We start from the raw sequence: 17358 nt of genomic DNA, 5'->3' as shown, positions 1-17358 counted from the left end.
AAAAAAAAAAAACGCGTGTTTGGAAGAAAGCCACACACCTTAACTGTTAGATCTTAAGCACAAACTCACACACATTAAGTACAAAATTCACACACATTAAGTACAAACTCACGCACATTAAGTACAAAATCCACGCACATTGTTGGACAAGAAGACGCACTTTTGGTAGACGCTTTTGGTTTTGGTAGACGCTTTTGGTTTTGGTAGACGCTTTTGGTCATTTAGACGTGCTGCATGCTTCTTCATCCAACACACATTAAGCACAATCTCACGCACATTAAGCACAAAACTCATCACTTTAAATATTAACTCACAGACTTTAAGTTTCAACAACTCTGACATTAAGCACAAACTTACGCACATTAAGTATAAAACTCACGCACATTAAGCACAATCTCACGCACATTAAGCACAAAACCCACGCACTTTAAGTATTAACTCACAGACTTTAAGTTTTAACAACTACTCACGTTAAGCACAACCCCACGCACATTAAGCACAAACCTCACGCACCTTACGCACAAAACTCACGCATCTTATATACAAAACTCACGCACATTAATCACAGATCCGCTCACCTTAATTTTGACCTAGATGCAAAAATTACAAAATTGCCATCGCATCTTTTTTTTAAAATTTTGGTAATTCTGGACGTTGATTTAAGCGAGATGAATGGCCCAGATTAAACCGCACAACCGCACCTGGGCACCCTAACCGCACCAGAACCTAATTATATATATATATAGGGAAGGGATCAGGTGCATTTGTTGCTTCCCGTGCGGATGTGCGGTGGATTAATGTGCGTGATGTTTATACTTAATGTGCGTGAGATTTGTACTCAATGTGCCTGAGATTTGTACTTAATGTGCGTCATGTTAATATGCGTGAGTTTTGTACTTAATGTGCCTGAGTATTGTGTTTAATGTGCGTGAGATTTGTGCTTAATGTGCGTGCGTATTTCAGAATTATGAGCTCAGAAGGAAGCAGAACAGAAACTCACGCACATTAACGCCCAAGCTTCTTGTTACTTCTTCCTTTATTTTGGCCATGGATTCTGGGTTATCAGCTACCTTCAATGCAGTTGAATGTTTATATAAATAACGCACGCACAGTAAAATTTGCACAACAGCAAAGTGTGGATTTCTGTTGTATTATTCCCATAATTCTTAATCTCCATAGCTCGCCTCCGCATCATCATCAAGGAGGGGGCAAATGGCTACTGGGGACGGGGAAGAAGCTGACATCAATATTTTCTGCTGCATTTTACACATTCACGCACATTAAGTACAAATCTCAGGCACATTAAGCACAACACTCACACACATTGAGTACAAATTTCACGCACATTAATCCACCGCACATCCGCACGGGAAGCATTCAACCGCACGGGAACCTTTCACTATATATATATATATATATATATATATATATATATATATATATATATATATTGAGGGAGGGGGAACAATTATGTCATATTTATATATCAAATTTTGTTTTCATTTTTTTAATCACTTAATGTGATTAAAATATTTCAATCCATTTCATATTAGGAAGGAATGAAGCATTGAAATAGATGCATGGCACCCAAAAAGCAATTATGGAGTATTTGTTAAAGGGACAAATACATAGAAATGTGTGTAAGTGGAGACTTAGCTTCTTTAATTTATATAAGCCAAGCACCTTGTACTTAGATGGCACCCGGGTTGGACTCCTATATGGAAGGTTGTGAGTTCGAACTTTAGTAGAGGCGTTATTGCTCTTTGTGCTTCAGTAGGTTGAGAAAGTAGTTACGAACAAATACTATGTTATAACAGAGTCAGTAGCATTCAAAAAAAAAAGTATGACTTATATAATTGTATCAAGTATGACTTAAATTTTCTATACTGCTATACTATTTTCTATAATTGTAGCATAATATACATGATTGTTCTATACTGCTATACTATTGTCAATATCATTATAAAAAATAAAAATAGCCATATTTTGATGACAAGTAATGTACATTTCTAATACAAGGCATTTTGTCTACTATAATACCATATTGGAGCTAGTATATATGCTCTGACTCAATTAAAAATTTAGTATGATAATTTTATATTACAATATTCATGTTGTTGAAAGAAAAATTTCATAATTATAAATTGAATAGAAAATTTGTCACACATAGACTTGCAAATTGATGGATTCGAATTTTATGTAGACTTAGATTGAAAATATCATTACTAAAACTATGTGGTCTAATGGTATTTGGGTTGGACTTCCATTTGGAAGGTTGTGAGTTCAAGCCTCAGTGGAGGCGTTATTAGTTCTTTGTGTTTCAGTAGGTTGAGAGCTAGGGTGCGGAGGGATATTATTCCTTTTGTATTTAGTTGGTAATATTTTCTTGTTATATATTACCTTTGAGTTTCCTTCCTTTTAGGATGTAATTTGTATATAACCGTGTCTGGTTAAGTAATGAGAGGCAGACCTTCTTCCATTCTTCCTTGTGTTCTACACTGTGTTTGATTTCTCATGGCATCAGAGTCAGACTTAAACACAGAGAATAGAGAGGGTGACATAAAGAAAACAGAACCATTGAAAAGGGTTGTCTCCCCTTACGAGTTGAACTCGAATGACAACCCAGGGAATGTTATCACGCAAGTTCGACTTCGAGGTGACGAAAATTATGATGAATGGGCACGGGCTATGAAAACTTCCCTACGAGCTCGCCGCAAATGGGGTTTCGTGGAGGGAACGATTTTAGAACCGAAACCAGGATCTGTCGAGTACAAGGATTGGTGGACTGTGCAGTCCATGCTTGTATCATGGATTCGGAACACGATTGAACCGGAACTGAGGTCTACAATATCACATATGGAAGATGCGAAAGACCTATGGAATGACATCAACGAACGATTCTCGGTCCCGAATGGACCGCGAATACATCAAATAAAGACTGAGCTGAGTGAATGCAAACAACATGGAATGACCATAGCCGGGTACTTTGGAAAGTTGAAGGGGTTGTGGGATGACTTGGCTAGCTATGAACAGATGCCTATATGTGAGTGTGGAGGATGCAAATGCAACATCTCAGCAAAACTTGATAAGCGCAGAGAGGATGAGAAGTTACATCAATTTTTGATGGGTTTGGATGAGATCACGTACGGTACTGTGCGTTCGAATATCCTAGCGGCGGAACCACTCCCAAGTCTAAACAAAGCATATGGAATTGTGATACGTGATGAGAAAGTTAAATCTGTGGCACGTGTGAGTGAAGAACGAGGAGAACCGATTGGGTTACACGTGTAGACATGAAATAAATTTAAAGGAAAAGGAGACATGATGGAGAAGACTATAACCTGCTCAATTTGTAAAAGGATAGGGCATGAAGCTTCGACTTGTTTTCAGGTAATTGGGTATCCAGATTGGTGGGGTGATAGGCCAAGAGGAGAAGGAAAAAGTGGTGGACGAGGCAAAGTAACACAGCGAGCATCTACCGGGCGTGGGAGAGGAGGCGGTGTTCGGGCAAATGCTATGCACACCTCTGGAAGTAATGATCAGGAAGTCAATCCCGAGGTGGTAGCAAAAAATAACAGGATTACCGGACTGAACAATGAACAATGGCAGACTCTTTTGGCAGCTTTGAATGCATGTAAAGGTGGATTGAATGATACAATGACAGGTAAAGATGATACGTGGATCATTGATACAGGGGCATCCAATCACATGACGGGCAATGCGAATATTTTGCACAATGTGAGCAATATGACTGGTTGTCCTGTGGGGTTGCCAGACGGACGTAGTACCGTTGCAACTAAGAAGGGCTTGGTGAATCTTGCTGAAAGATTGAAAATGCATAATGTGTTATATGTACCTGAGTTGAACTGCAATTTAATTTCTGTGTCGCAATTGATTGATGACTCCAATTGTATTGCTCAATTTACTAAGGATTTGTGTGTAATACAGGACCGCACTTTGAGGATGCTGATTGGAGCGGGTGAACGGAGAAATGGGCTCTATTACTTCCGGAAAATACCGAGCATAAGGGTATCAAAAGTTGATAGTGGAGGTTCATTGGAGCTATGGCATAAACGTTTGGGACATCCTTCCCTAAAGGTTACAAAGTTAGTACCTGTAGCTGATATTAGTGATGGAAATAATTTGTTGCACAAAGTATGCGATGTATGTCAACGTGCTAAGCAAACAAGAGACCAATTTCCTTTGAGTAATAATAAAGCAACCAATATGTTTGATCTTATACATTGTGATTTGTGGGGGCCTTACAAAATTAAATCTTCTTGTGGTGCTTCTTATTTTTTAACGGTGGTTGATGATTACTCTCGTGCTGTGTGGGTATTCTTGCTCGTGGATAAAAAGGAAGTGTCTCGTGTGTTGCTCAATTTTTTTTCTATGGTAGAAAGACAATTTAATAAACAGATTAAGATGGTACGGAGTGACAATGGAACTGGGGTTGTTTGTTTGAAGCAATATTTTTTGGAACATGGAATTATTTTTCAAAGCTCTTGCACAGGAACACCTCAACAAAATGGGAGAGTCGAAAGGAAGCACGGGCATATCCTGAATGTTGCTCGTGCTTTGCAATTTCAAGGAAGTTTGCCCATTGATTTTTGGGGGGAATGTGTGTTAAGTGCTTGTTACTTGATAAATAGAACACCAACTCCACTTTTGAACGGAAAGACTCCATATGAAGCTTTGTACGGAGAACCTCCACGGTATGATCATTTGCGGGTGTTTGGTTCGCTGTGCTATGCCCATAACCAAAAGTTGAAGGGAGATAAGTTTGCTAGCCGAAGTAGAAAATGTATTTTTGTGGGGTATCCGTACGGAAAGAAAGGGTGGAAAGTGTACGATATAGAGACAAAGGAATATTTTATATCACGTGATGTAAATTTCTGTGAAGGAGAATTTCCTTTTAGTCCTAGCACACTTGAAGGAACTAATGGAGAGAACACTGCCATGCATGAAGAGTTAAGTGTGGAAGAATCTGAAAATGATTGTGAACCAGATGTTGACCAAGATTTACAGCAAGTAGAATTAGTGCAGGAAGATGTTGAGAATGAGAGTTTAGAAGCAAGGGGGGGGGGGGTGCAAATGACGTTGCAGATGACACAGAAGTAATTAATAATTTGGGGGACATGTCTGAGTCTGGAGAACAATTAGGACGTGGACACCGAACTCGATATCGCTCAGTGAAATTGCATGATTTTGTTACCAACGTTGCTTATAAATTGAGCCCATCTCTCGATTCACCCGTTGCAAAGCATCCCTCAGGTACGCCTTATCCAATAGCTCATAGTGTGAACTGTGATAAATTTTCTTTGCAACATCGGGAGTTTCTTGCAGCTCTTGTTGCAGGCCAAGAACCAGAGTCTTTTAATGCTGCGATGAAAGACAAACGTTGGAGAGAAGCCATGCGAAAAGAAATTGATGCTTTATCTAACAATGGGACATGGGAATTATCTACTTTGCCTACGGGGAAGAAAGCTCTTGGGTGTAAGTGGGTTTACAAAATAAAATACAATTCAGATGGCACAGTGGAGCGATATAAAGCCCGATTAGTGATCCTTGGGAATCATCAAGTAGAAGGTGTTGATTTTACAGAAACATTTGCACCCGTAGCTAAGATGGTCACAGTGAGAATGTTTTTAGCAGTAGCAGCTGCCAAAGGGTGGGAACTGCATCAAATGGATGTCCATAATGCATTCCTTCATGGAGATCTAGAGGAAGAGGTGTATATGAAAATGCCTCCAGGTTTTAGAACTGAGAAGTCAGGGGTTGTCTGTAGGCTGAGGAAGTCTCTCTATGGGCTTAAGCAAGCGCCTCGGTGTTGGTTTGCGAAACTATCAACCGCATTGCGAAGGTATGGGTTCATTCAATCATTATATGACTACTCGTTGTTTACCTTAAAACGAGGTACTACTCGACTCAATGTACTAGTCTATGTTGATGATTTAATAATCTCTGGAAATAATTGCAATGCCATACGAGTGTTCAAAGACTACTTGAGTGCATGTTTTCACATGAAGGATTTGGGATGTCTAAAATATTTCTTAGGCGTGGAAGTTGCAAGAAGTTCGAAAGGGATTTATCTATGTCAACGGAAATACGCTTTGGATATTCTTGAAGAGGTGGGACTTTTAGGAGCGAAGCCTGTCAACTTCCCCATGGAACAAAATCAGAAACTCTCATTGGCTAATGGAAGGTTGTTGGAGGATCCGGAACCTTATCGTCGTTTGGTTGGTCGGCTAATTTATCTATGTTTCACCCGTCCTGAGATTTCATATTCTGTTCATGTTTGTCACAATTTATGCAACAACCACGAAATGAACATTGGGATGCAGCTTTGAGAGTTGTGCGCTACTTGAAAGGTAGTCCGGGACAAGGTGTTCTCTTGCGGGCGGATAATGACTTACGATTGTATGGCTGGTGTGATGCTGATTGGGCGAGCTGCCCTATCACACGTCGATCACTTACAGGATGGGTGGTGTTCTTGGGTACGTCTCCAATTTCATGGAAGACCAAAAAGCAACAAATAGTCTCTCGTTCTTCTGCTGAAGCGGAGTATAGATCCATGGCTATGACAGTTTGTGAGTTAAAATGGTTGCGAGGGATTTTGTCGAGTTTGGATGTTTCGCACACTCAACCCATTAAGCTTTATTGTGACAGTCAAGCAGCGTTACATATGGCAAATAATCCCGTGTTTCACGAGCGTACGAAACACATAGAGGTCGATTGTCACTTTGTAAGAGACGAGATTATGAAGAATATTATTTCTCCCTCCTATGTTTCAACAACTTTGCAACTCGCTGACATATTCACCAAGGCATTGGGGCAGAAGCAGTTTAAATTCTTGGTGGACAAGTTGGGCATACAAAATCTGCATGCACCAACTTGAGGGGGGGTATTAACGAATATTGTGAAGAATATTTCCATGCACATATATTCAGTAAATATCTTTTATTTAGGTAATATTCCTTTTGTATTTAGTTGGTAATATTTTCTTGTTATATATTACCTTTGAGTTTCCTTCCTTTTAGGATGTAATTTGTATATAACCGTGTCTGGTTAAGCAATGAGAGGCAGACCTTCTTCCATTCTTCCTTGTGTTCTACACTGTGTTTGATTTCTCAGATATATATCAATTGAAAGATCTCATCAAGACGATTAAAATAAGACTAATATTGAATATATTAATTAAAAGCTAAATTACATAAAACATAATTAAAGTTTAAGTGTATTAAATTACATTTAATTACAACTATATGTTATATTAAAATAACAAAAATATTAATATAAATTTTTAATTTATAAGAATATAAATTATTTTAATGTAGGGATAAAATTTATTGTAATTGGGTTGGAGATGAAAAAAATTTAATGTAAAAATATGTTGGAAATATATATATATTTTTTTTGGTGCAGAATTTGGTTGGAGATGCTCTAAGTAAAAATTTTGGGTCTCTAAATTATGTATCTCAATTTGGTAATATTTTCTCTCATTCCTTATGTTATTTTAATTTGTGTGATTTTTATATTCTGATGAGATAATTTTCTAATCGTTTTCTTATTTTCAAAATCTTATTGTATCATAATATTAAATGATGTTGAATAGACAATTCAAAAAGGACTATGGTCCATTGTAATAAATATAATTTCTCACAAATTTCAACTAACCATTCAAAGAGATGAACATTCCGTTCCCAAAACTTTCAAAATTGTTTGGATATAATATTTCAAAATTAGATGCTCTTTTTCAAAGAAAAATGAGACGCAAAAACAGTCAAGAAACCAACCGACCAGCCAGCCAACAAAAAAAAAAAAAAAAAAGCAATTAGAATGTGAAATTTATTTGATTATTAATAGAAAATAAAGAGTTAATTTCAAGAACGATTCGTTAATTATTATTATTGATATTTACTATTTTTTATTTTTTATTGGACCATAAATAATTCATTGACTATTGACATTTACCAATATTTATCGGGAAATTCTATTTACACCACCTATTTTGCTATTTGCACCACTTATTTAGTAGGTCAAATAGCTTGGGAAATTCTATTTACACCACCTATTTTGCTATTTGCACCACTTCTAGTATTTACTAGATTTTTCTTTCTTTTTTTCTTTCTATAGTGGGGATAGTCGCACGTAATGACAGATCACGACCATATTATTACAAGCTTGTGGTAAGAATGGATTTCGTTCTAGTGCTCGAAAATAATATTCCAAAGCTTTCGTATGTTCTCCATTACTTGTGTGGATAAGACCTATATTATAGAGTATATAACTTCGATCATAGGGATCAATTTCTAATCGCATAGCTTCATAATAATTCTGTAAAGCTTTCGCATAATTTCCTTCGAATTGAGCCGACATCCGTTACGGTCGTTATTCAATTAAAAGAATCTCCGTTCCAGAACCGTACATGAGATTTTCACCTCATACGGCTCCTCCTTTATGTGCATAATGAGAATAATGCATGGAATCAAAAAGATCAAAATATTCTCATTATGAACTGAGCTGGGCTAGTGTTTTTACAAGAAATCTTATCCTCGATTTTCAATTTAATTATAAATTCTTCTGTAACTATTGATTTATTCACAATTTGGTCATTCAGTTAAATATTTATTTAAATTTAAATGTAATAACGTAAAATTTTGAATTTTTACATTCTTGCTAATGATGAACTCAATGTATTAAGTTTATAAAATTAATTTGTCAATTTCAAGAACAAATCAATTTTTACATTATTACGCTTAAATTTAATGTTTATTAAATTAATATTTAACTGTTATCAAATTTGGAATAAAATCAATAGTCGAGCATTTATGGTCAAATTGAAAATTAGGATGAAAATTAATAAATATTAATAATTAAGAAATTATTTATGATTTAATTAAAAGTTTGATGATAAAAGTTAATAAATATAAGAGTTAATTCCATTTTTGGTCCTAGATTTATAAGTGTCATTTTACTTTTAGTCATTTTTTTCAAAACATTCCCTTTTGGTCATAGTATTATATTGGCATGACTATCTTTGATCTTTTATCAACAAAATCGTTTAAATTCTCATAAATAGAAGGACATTTCGATCTTCAAATAAAGATTTTTTTTTTCAAAAGTAAAAATAAAAAATATAACGGATCAATCCACTTTGTAAAATAAAGATCAAAATTCCCTTGTATTTAACGTCATTTCTACTATTTTATTGACGGAGGACGAAAAATGATAATGCTACATTAATATTAGGACCAAATATAAATGTTCTAATAAAAAAGAACTAAGAATAGACTACCACTAATAAATCTAAGGCCAAAAATAAAATTAAGTCTAAATATAAATATTTAAGAGAACATTCTTAGAATTAGTAATATGGAAGCAGAAGTAGAAACAAGTGTGGGTTGGGACAAGTTAGCAATAGTTGACCATTTCAATGTATAAGTAATTAAGTATAAGGGTGGTCAACATTTGTGTGCCCCACACCTACTGGCCACTATCCCGCCCAACTCATCAACTTTCACGCGTTTATTAGGTACCATATTAATGGTAGCTAGTCCCTATAGATTTTATGATTCTATATATTCGGCAAATTATTATGGACATCATGATTTAAACAATGTTGTGTAGAGTATAGAAAAAGTACATTTTTAATATACTACTAAACTTACTAAACATAAAGAACCAATAATATCTCCATTGAAACTCAAATTCACAACCTTTCAAATAGAAGTTCAACCTGGGTACCATTAGACCACATAGTCTTGGTATTTGTATATTGAATGTATATTATACAAAATGATGTACTTTATCATAATACAATGTACATTTTTAATATATTAAAAGTACATTTGTATTGAATTTACATTATTTGTTAGTATACAAAATAATGTACTTTCAGTATTCGAATAATGTACTTTATGTTTACAAATAATGTACTTTTTATTTAGGTTCATATAGCTGTGTGGATTATGGTCTCCACAATAATATGGATAGTTATACCATGGATCCAGATCCACATTGCAAAATGGACCCGGGTTCACAAAATAATTTGCCATTGCTCATGGTGGAATGAGAAGATGCAAAAATGCAATAAAGAAGATATTGAAAAAATAACATAACAATAGTATGTGAGTGATTATTTTTGAGGTATTGTTTTGAATATAATTCTATATTGGTTTGAGTTTGTTAGAGTATGGATTCTTTCAAGTAAGGAGATGAAATATTTATACACTTACAATGAATTATGCGTAAAGGAGAAATTGATTTTTAAATATACCCAACTTTTGTTTCATATTAAAAATGAGTAATAAGTACGAGTTAATATCCGATTTAGTCCTTCGATTGTTAGAATTTTATCACTTTTGTCATTAATTTCGAAAGTTGCTCAATTTTACCCTCAGTTATGCAATTGTTAATCAAAATGGTTCTAAAGATGATTTTGGTTTGAATAAAAGACTATTTATGTGTAAAAAAATGTATAATTGGAAATAAAATTGAACAAGTTTAGAAGTTGAGGACTAAAGTGGTGAAATCTTAATAGTCGAGTGACCAAATCAGGTATTAGCTCGTAGTACTACCCACCCTAAAATATTTCCCTCCTAATCTCTCCTCTGATCCTGACATGACATTTTTTTTATTAGATGGTTTAGTATTTGATAATAAGTTAGTAAGGTCAATTAATTCATGATATCTAATGGTTATAAGTCATATTAGTAGGGATTTTGGAAGGAGAAAATTTTGAAGGGGAAAAAAGCATTTTCATTTAAAAGTATATACGAGTTTGGACTAATATAAATATACTTCTACCTTTAAAAGGTTGTAAAATATGTTGCTAAGGAAACTGCGTATAACACTATATTCAGTTTTTCCCTCTTCATGCATCATTATTGAATGATATTTTTGAGAACATTAAAATATTTTTCTACAAAAGAAAGAATAGTAAGGGAAATGCCAAATTATATTGTAGTATCTGTTCAAACATATTTTCTCAATCTAATGAAGTACAAAGAGTCAACAACGCATCCACTGAGGCTTGATCTCATGACCTCCCACATGAGAGAGGTCACTACATGTCATCTGAACACAAGGTGCTTGACTCAAGTAAGGCTTTTTATTTTGTCCATTTATTAATTTATTTCTTCACTTATTACAACATGTTTGTTTCACGAAATATATCAAAAATAAAAATTGGTAATAAATGAAATCTCTTAGAAGATCACAATTACTTTTTAGTTATCATATTTAATAGAGATAAGACCCAACACTAAATTATACACGACTATTAAAGTCGATGAGAAAAGTAAATCAAATTAATAGTTAAATAAAAGAATTTAAATAAAATAATATCATAATCAAGTACTGAATTGAAAAATAACTCTAAGTAAATGTGATTAGTGAAACTTGAAATTTTGATTTAAATTAAAGGTCAAATTTTCTAAGAATCTCAAGTATTTGTTAAGAGATAGATTGACTATTTATTTTAGTAAATCTTATGAAGAAAAAAAAAAAGACATAATAAACAAACTCTAATTCACAATCAATTGAAGCACAAAGAGTCAATATCACATTCACAAGAGCTCGAACCCGTAACTTCTCATTTGGAAATGTCACTATACGCCATTAATCCACAAGATCATATGTCAATACTTTATTTTGTGAATAAAGTATATGTGCATTTAATATAGTAAATTGTTACCCGTGCGGTTTAATTTACGAAAGAAATTATGTTATTATGAATTTAAATAAAAAAATTTTAAGAGTAATGATTTCATGCTTCTTAGGATGAGATTGATGGAAGCCGTTGGAAACTCCAATTGCATCATTTTTAAATTTTTTTAATACAAAAAATAAGAGTACATTGAATAGTGCCAACAATATTTGCTAACTGTTAAGAGTAATGACTTCATGCTTCTTAGGATAGTCAAAAACTTGAAGATAAGAAGGAAGAAATAATGTTGAATCGAAGTCCACTTGTCATAAGAATTAACATCCCCACCTATAATCGTATATGTTGAGTCATATATACAATTCTGAATGTTATTAGAACCGAACCAAATCGAAACCGAAACCGACTGTACGATTTCGATTCCGATTCCAGAACCGTTACAAAAAAAATAGATACTTATCTATCTGATAAAAATATTTGGTTCACGGACTCTAAACTTCTGTAGTTCTGGCTTACAATTCATCTCTTTTACTTTCTCTTTTTTCTCAATCATTCTTTCATTTTGATAGTATGATTAGTATCATCATTGGTGCACATCTTTTTGAGACAACATCGGATGGTGAACATCAAAAGGAGTGGCATCACTTCAGAATGTGCCATGAATATGAATATTAAGAAAATAGAATTTCAAAATAAATTAAAAAATTAAAATTAAAAATACTGGTTCAAATCGGTGGTTCTAACCAATTTGCAATTTATTGGAACAGTGAACCACCTGTTTGAAATCGAAATCGAATTAAAATTGAACTGTGTTCACGGTAATAAGTTTTTTGAGGGAATAACCACTTAATTAGCCGCTCACATAAGCCTTTTTTTTTTTCAAAGAAAAGCAACTAATATAAGCTTAATTACTAAATTTGCCTTTGGGACTTGGGAGGTGGATGAGATTGATGGAAGCTGCTGGAAACTCCAATTGCATCATTTTAAAAAAAAAATTTAATAAAAAAGAAAAAAGAGTAGATTGAATAGTGCCAATTGATATCTGCTAACTATTAAGGGTAATGACTTCATGCTTTTTAGGATAGTCAAAAACTTGAAGATAAGAAAGAAGAAATAATGATGAATTGGCATCCACTTGTCATAGGAATTAGCCCCCCATGTATATGTTGAGTCATATATACAATTCTACTGTAAGTACGTACAATATTTTATTTTATTTAAGAAAAGAGAATTAATAAATGATATATCAAGTCCATTCACAATAAAGATAATAAAATTTAACCTACTCCAAAACTCAATTATACATGTATACATGCAACTAGTTTTTTACGCGCATTGCGCGATTGAGATAATGCCCAATACTTTTTTTAAATAAGTACTTTAAAATATATTAAGGCAAGATAATATTGAAATTGTTCATGCATAGATAACTGAAGGTTGAATTTGCATATTTAAATAGGTAATTCTTCTCCCAAAGCTTGAGTCCCCAACCCCAAGGGCCCCCCACACTCCGACCCGACAGAGCATTGTGGGAAGTTGTAAATCACGGTGACTCAATGGTTCAGCAGACAGGGCCAAATGCTGATACACACAAGGAATCTGCCAACTTTGGACATAATTCCCGCATTGCCGCCACCGAGGTTCAAACCTTGGTCTCTTCTCCCAAATACTACCCACTAAATCATTGAGCTAAGCCCATGCGGGTTAAATAGGTAATTCTAAGTTTACAAATGCAAGATAATATAGTCAAGATTGATTATAATTGTCAATAAAATAATTGTATAGGTATCGTTGAAACCAAATACGGGACATAAGGGAGAACAAATAAAAATTAGGACATAAAATATTAAATATATACTAATATTGTTTGAGGAGATTCCGACATTAGGATTTGTGGTTAAGTTCTATTAAGACTTTATTATTAGAATTAGATTAATGGTGTAGTTATAATTCTATATTAGACTTTAATATTAGAATTAGACTAACGGTGAATTGACGAAAAAGTTAAATGGATAATCATATAATTAAGGATAAATTAAAAAATCTTAAAAGAAAAAATTAAAACCTGAACAATATGAACCATTCATTTGATTTAATAATTTGGCGGTCATTTTTTCTATCCAATGTTAATAATTAAATAAATTCGCTGGTCAAATCCGCTAGTATAATCCGCTAACGTTAACCGCTAACTGCTGATTGTCAAACAAGGACATTACGAGGTAGTTCTCACTTCAATTTGTTGTGTGATTTGAATACTCTCGTTGTCACAAAATCTCTCAAGTAGTTAATATGGTTGACTTTATTAATTATATTTTTTTAATTTTTTCATGGTATTAATAAAATACTTGGTAAATAAATATATAGCATTATTTTGTATTATAACTTTGATATTTAATTAGAAAAATAGTGCACAAAAAAGATAATAGATAATGTAGTGAAATAATCAATTGATGAATTTGAATGTAAAAATTTTTACATTTGAGAAAAATAATGACAATATAACTAATGAAAATATTTCTTTTAATTAATTTATTGATAATTAATAAAAAAAATTTCACTGAATAAAGACATTGCAAGGATAATGTAGCGAATATAATCAATTAATAAATTTGAATATAAAGAATTTAATTGATTTAATAATTTGGCGGTCATTTTTTCTACCCAATGTTAATAATTAAATAAATTCGCTGGTCAAATCCGCTAGTATAATCCGCTAACGCTAACCGCTAACTGCTGATTGTCAAACAAGGACATTGCGAGGTAGTTCTCACTTCAATTTGTTGTGTGATTTGAATACTCTCTTTGTCACAAAATCTCTCAAAGTAGTTAATATGGTTGGCTTTATTAATTATATTTTTTAAATTTTTTTATGATATTAATAAAATACTTGGTAAATAAATACATAGCATTATTTTATGTTATAACTTTGATATTTAATTAGAAAAATAGTGCGCAAAAAAGATAATAGATAATGCAGTGAATATAATCAATTGATGAATTTGAATGTAAAAATTTTTACATTTGAGAAAAATAAAGACAATATAACTAATGAAAATATTTCTTTTAATTAATTTATTGATAATTAATAATTTGTTTTTCACTGAATAAAGACATTGTAAGGATAATGTAGCGAATATAATCAATTAATAAATTTGAATATAAAGAATTTTTATATTGAAAAAAATAAAGACAATATAACTAATAAAATTATTTATCTTATTTAATTTATTGATAATGAATAATTTTTTTTTGAATAAAGACATTGTGGACACATAATTCTAAATTAAAGAAATGCATATGTATTATTTTTTGTTGTAACTACTAAATTATTATTTATATAATTTAATAAGAGTAAAATAGAGTACTAATTATGTCAACTTTGATTGGGATGAGGTTCGAACCTAAGACCTTTTTTTTTTATTGAAATCAATGAGTAAGTTAACAGTGAACTAACGGCAATTCTTAAAATTTTAACGGAATTAGTAACGGTGTGTGGGTATTTTAGGAAATTTTAGTGTAAAATTCAAATCTGATCAATCTTTTAATCAATCTAAGCCATTCATTTGATTAAAATCTGTGACCGCCATTTTTTCTACCCATTATAGGCCTAACTCTCTTGGGCTCTTATTAGTATAGTAGATATATGAAGTTGTTGATTGACATACAAATAACATTATGACCCTTTGGTATAAGATTATCTTTCTCTTTGAGAATCTATTTAGGTATATGTTTTGTATTTATCAAATTGTATTTCATTTACGTCGAGTTGAGATGCTTTATCGAAAGAAAGTCATGATATAATGTTCAAACTTCAATTCACATTTATTTGGACTATTGTTATAAACCAAAAGATTGTATTGGTGATAACTAAAACTCTAAAAAACATTGTTAGTTGTAAGTGAAGCCAAAGAAGTCTGGGAAGTTTTAGAAGTTCCTTTGGCTCTTTATTTCTTGAGAATCCTATTGAGGATACTTATTAAGTTTTAGGTTTTCCTTCCAAATCTAATTCTTTTGTGTGGAGAGATGTTTTGTTTAAAGAAAGTCATAATATAATGTCCAAACTTCATATTTATTTAGATTATTATTGTTATAACTCATAAGCTTGTAATAGTTGATTATATATCGAGTGATAGTTAAAATTCTAGAAAATAAGAGAGATAAGATATTGCAGTGTTCTGAGTGGCAACCAAACCCCAAAAGAAGAGAGAAGATGGAATTAGGGGTGACCACGGTTCGGTTTGAACCGAACCGTGCATTGTTGAACCGGAACCAATATGGTTCCGATTAAGGTTCGAGATGACAAGGAACCGGAACCGGCGGTTCCAGTTCCAAACCGGAAAAAATTAAAAAATTAAAGATTTTTTTAAATTTTTTTTAAATAAATCTGGTTAGAACCGGAACCTTACTATAAGGTTCCGGTTCCAGTTTGGCCATTTGCGAAACCGGAACCGGAACCGCGGTCATGTCTAGATGGAATATGAAACATAGAGTGTACCAATACACTTTTCTTTTTCTTCCTCATATTCGTGCACACATGTGTTTATGAGAATAATGTTTATTGTAAAAAAATAAATAAATAATCTCATATGCCAAATTGTGATAATCAATGATTCTTAGTCAAGTGGCATTAAGTGACTCCATCTTGGTCATGGGTTCAAGCCCTAGTGGCTGGGGGCAGTGTTGACTCGTTCTTCAATAGGTTGAGAAAGTATATGTGAACAAATACTACATTGTAATTATTAGGACTATATTATTCATATTAGACTAAGACTATATTATTCGTGTTAGACTAGGATTCTATCTAGCATCTCTATATATTCGCTCCCTGTACTCTCAGACATTATTATGGAGTACAACACAATTATATTCTCATCTGGTATCAGTTAGCTAGGGTTTTCCTTTCCAACATCCATGTTCGTAGCAGTAGCCGATGACATCGAACCAAGATACACCGTATGAGAAGCGGTCCAGTCAACGACGTGGCATTGATGATCCGTGTCAAATTTGTAAACGTTTTGGTCACACGGGAGCCAATTGTTTTTGGTGCTATGATGATCCTTGTCAAATTTGTAAACGTTTTGGTCACACGGGAGCCAATTGTTTTTGGCGCTATGATGATCCTTGTCAAATTTGTAAATGTTTCGGTCACACGGGAGCCAACTATTTTCAGCGTTATTCAGGGGCTCCGGGTTTTCAGGCTAATGTAGCCGTCTCTGGTGATAATGGTGATTCCAACGGTCCTCATCAGTGGTTCCCTGAAATTGGTGCTACAAATCATGCTACGCCTGACCTTCTTTGATGACTTCTGTGACACGTTATGATGGCCAGGAGACTTTGCAAGTCGGCAGTGGTACAGGTTTGCCTATTGTTAATGTTGGTTCCGCTTCGTTAGTTACTGATTCTAGGTCTTTTAAGTTACATGATGTTTTACATGTTCCTGGTATCTCTTCTTCTCTATTGTATGTCCAGCGTTTTGCAAAAGACAATAATGTTTTCTTTGAGTTTCACCCCCTTTGTTTCTATGTGAAGGACATTTTGACCAGGAAGGTTCTTTTTAAGGGACATGCGTCTGGGGTCTCTACACATGACATGTGTCTTCCTCAGCTCCTGCTGCGTTTGTTGCTGCGCGATCCTCTTACGTTTGGCACATGCGGTTGGGGCATCCTCATTCTCGAGTCTTACGTAAAATT

This window comes from Ipomoea nil, unplaced genomic scaffold (assembly GCF_001879475.1).
Source record: "Ipomoea nil cultivar Tokyo-kokei standard unplaced genomic scaffold, Asagao_1.1 scaffold0684, whole genome shotgun sequence".
NCBI classification, from domain to species: Eukaryota; Viridiplantae; Streptophyta; class Magnoliopsida; order Solanales; family Convolvulaceae; genus Ipomoea; species Ipomoea nil.
This window is presented reverse-complemented; position numbering follows the sequence as displayed.